Source organism: Marmota flaviventris, chromosome 5, assembly GCF_047511675.1.
Source record: "Marmota flaviventris isolate mMarFla1 chromosome 5, mMarFla1.hap1, whole genome shotgun sequence".
Lineage (NCBI taxonomy): Eukaryota > Metazoa > Chordata > Mammalia > Rodentia > Sciuridae > Marmota > Marmota flaviventris.
Genome location: NC_092502.1, coordinates 27708208 through 27712277, shown reverse-complemented (window position 1 = coordinate 27712277; position 4070 = coordinate 27708208).

Sequence of the window (4070 nt, the reverse complement as noted above, 5' to 3'; positions counted from 1 at the left end):
TCTGTGTACAGAATTACTTCACAGAGTTCCATCGCACTCTGAGCCTGCAGGATACTGTTAGACAGAAGTGTTCCTTAGTCAAACAGTTTAATGCACACTTTGAGCAAAGCCAGCCTAAGGTAGAAGACACTATGCTAAGACACTATGCTTCCAGTTGTTAGCATGATTTATCACTGTGGGTCACCTTGGCCATCACTGGAACTCTGTGAGAATATGAAACAGAGGTTTTGCTCTTTGTCCTCTCGACATCATAGGATTTTTGTCTATAGTTCAGTTGTGGTCTATAGATTAAAATGCTGGCTCTGTGGTCAGAGATCCTGGATTGGATTTCCCATTCTACTCTCAAAACGTGTGTAATTAGGTCAAGTTACTGAGCTTCCCTGAGCTTCTGTTTATCCTTAGATAGACATAATATTATATTTATCTTATAAAGTGGTTAGGCTTAGATAAGACAGTTGAGGTAAAGGAGTTGATTATCACAGTACTGCTTTAATGATTATTTAGCCAATCATCATTAATAGTAATAATATAATAAAAAGAAAGAATTATTATAATTATTATATTAAAAAATTGGTAATAGTATCAGTAACAACAATGATACATACTATTTATTGAGTTGTTTATTTATTTATTTATTGAGTTGTTTTTTTTGAGACACTGTTTTCAAATTTTTTTTTTATCTTATTCTCATAAGTCCTGTACATTAGTCTATTATCTCCATGTTGTGGTTTAGCTAAGTTGAGTCCCCCCAAAAGCTCATGTGTGACACAATGCAAGATGATTTAGAGGTGAAACAATTGGGTTATGAGAACCTTTACCTAATCAGTGCCTTAATTCTCAGATAGTGATTAACTGGCAGCTGTAGGCAAGTAGGGTGTAGCTGGAGGAGGTAAGTCCATGGGGGCATGATTTTGGGGTATATATTTTGTCCTTGTTGAGTGGTGCACTCTCTCTCACACGTGCGCTTGCTCTCTTGCTCTCTCTCCTTCCTGGTGCCATGTATCTGATTCTGCTTTCCTCCACCTCACTATTCTACCATGATGTGCTGCCATTCTGCCTTACCTCAGGCCCCAAGAAATAGAAAAACCATGAGTTCCCAAATAAACTTGATCTTCTGTAATTGTTCTCATCAGGCCTTCTGGTCACAGCAATGAAAAAAGATGACCACAACACCACTTTTGACCTAAGAGGATAGTTTGGTTCAAAGAGGCTAAACTTGATCAAGATCTCACAGTCACTAAGTAGCTGATGTAGTTTGGATGGTAAATATCCCTAAAGTTCCTTGTGATAAAGGCTAGGTCATAAGATGGCACTATTAGAAGATGCTGTGGCCCTTTAAGAGGTGGGGCTTTAGGAGTAGTCCTCAGGTCATTGGTGTCATGCCCTTGAATGGGATACCTGTCTCTCTTTCTCTCACCTTTCTCTCTGCAACTTGCTTGTGATGTGAGCATTCCCTCTGACACAAACTCCTGTCATGAATGCCACTCTTGCCAGAGGTACAAATCTATAGTGTCATGTGATCTTGGTCTTGAACCTGTAAACTGAGCTAAATTAACCTTCATAATTTCATTGCCTCAGGTATTTTATTGCAGCAACCCACCACTGCCTAACACAGTGGTAGAGCTAAAAGTGTTCCTTCTTTTTAATGTTAGAGGCTTTTAACCCAAACTGAGGGGACCTTTGTCATCTGCCCTTTGGCACTGCAAGTCTCTCTGTCCTCCAGCTATGTAAGGGATTTAAGGAGAGAAAACACAGATTCTCTTTATGGTTCACCAGTAAGCCATTAAGAATAGAAATTAGAGCATCAAAGACAGGCTAAGAAGTATTAGAAGCACTTATATTGCCCTATTGATTAACTTTTATTTCAACATTTAATTATAATTACATTAATGCTTTATCTTGACTATTTTGTTAATCAGCTTTTTTTCACTGTGATCAATATACCAGAAAAAGAACAACTTAGAAGGAAAAGTTTATTTGGGAGCTCACAGCTTCAGAGATTCCATCCAGGATTGGCTGGCTGGCTCCATTGTTCTGGGCCAGAGGTGGGGCAGAACATCATGGGGGAAGGGAGTGGCACAGGAAAGTTGCTTAGTTTATAGTAGCAACGAAGCAGACAGAGAGCATCAGGAGTTAGGAGCAGGATGCAATTCCTCAATTCCTCAGCACCTCATCCCACCCTTCCTTGTTCCAGGTGTGCCCCACCAGCCTTCAGTTACCACCCCACAGTTCATTCAGGTCATTAATCCATCAAATGAATGCACTGATGCCACCCTTGCCAGAGGCACACATCCATGGTGCCTCAATCATTTCATCTCTGAACATTCCTGCATTTCCTAACACTTGATCTTATTGGGGGACACCTCATATCCAAACCATAACAACTACAAGGATAATTAGTACCAGTATTGATTACTGTTTTTAAAAATTAAGCAGATGACATTGAGTTTTTGGAGAGGGTATTGCATTGTAAAGTCCACAGAATTGGGGACCCAGGTCCTATGGGTTGGCCACGCAGCTCACGTACTGCAAATGTTGGAAAGAGGAATGAAAGTGTTCTAGGTCTTGGCAACAAAGGGAGCAGTTGCCATCTAGTGGAGTTTGAGTCAACTTCAGCTGAAAAAGATCAGATGTGTGTGAGGATGGCCTTAGGCCTGAGCCTAAGCAACTCCATTTTAAAAAACTCCAGTTTAAAACCTGCACTCTGTTAGGCACACCTAACAGAGCCCTTCAGATACAAACATGTCACTTCTCCCCACCCTGATAAACTCAGAGTGAAGCCTTTGGCAGGCTGTCCTCAGCCTGATAAGAGGGAAAGGTGAAAAGATCAGGGTGGGGACTACCAGACCAGATGGTTTAACCTCAGGGCAAATGATATCACGGGGAAACCCCATAGTAACTGGTAAGGATTGAAAGAGGGGTCAAAAGCCCCCAAATTTAGTATAAATTATAGAGCAAATGAACGGATATTCAGCCAGTCAATACGGATGCACACAAGCTGATGAGCCTGATGACATCCCATCACTCGTCATTGTTTGCTGATCCTCTGCATCTTCCTCACTGCTCTCAAACTCTACAGCCACATCTTGACCCTGGTGAGAGCCCAACTTCTCCCTAGGACCACCTCCTCAGCCAGCCAACCATCAGCTCCACCCCAGGAGAAGCCTGCCTTGATTCCTGACCTGATCACCTTGGTCTGAGTGCATGTGCATCTGCTGGACTTAAAGCCTAAGGCTTGAGACTTTAGATCTGGCACTTGAACTTAGCGTGCAGAGGGAATGTCTGTCATGAGCCTGTCATGATTAAATGTGTTTGCAGTGCTTAGAATTAATCTAGAATTGTTTGCTGTGAATTAGTTAATCTAGAAGTGTTTGCTGTGAATTGATTAATCTAGAATTATTTGCTGTGAATTGATTATGTCTATTGTAGTGCCTAGCGTTAAGGATTGTCATTTTCTTGATTAAGAACCTATAGAATGAAATTGTATTGAGTGATTTTAATGAATAAAGCATTGAAAAGGGTAGAAGCATGTGAACATTTTTTATTCCTCCCCCTCAACTGCTTAACTCATACCTTTTGCCCATCGTGACACCGTGACACAGTGAAACTTACTTAAAATGATAAGGGACATTAACGTGTAATTGATTTAAATGCACAACTGAAATAAACCATGTCAGAACAATAGACTTGCAGGATTTTGAGTTGGCCAATATCAGAGGATCATGGGACATCTTAGAAGTTTAAATACAAAGGATGTTAGCACTAAAGAGAATATGAGATTAACCCCTTTTTGAAATCCAAGGAAGGATAGCAGTGTCTTTAGGGTCACATGGATGTAATGATTTGTACCCAAGCCACCTACGTCCAAATCCACTCCTTAGATTTTTATATCACATACAGTTTTATACTATAGTTTAGGTGCTTAATGTCTACAAAAAGCCTATGAATTAAAAGTTGGTCCTACGTTGGCACTAGTAGAAGATGCTATGGACTTTTAAGGGTGGGGGACTTTATGGAACATCCTCAGGTCATTGGGGGCATGACTTTGACTGGGATTGTGGTGTGATGTG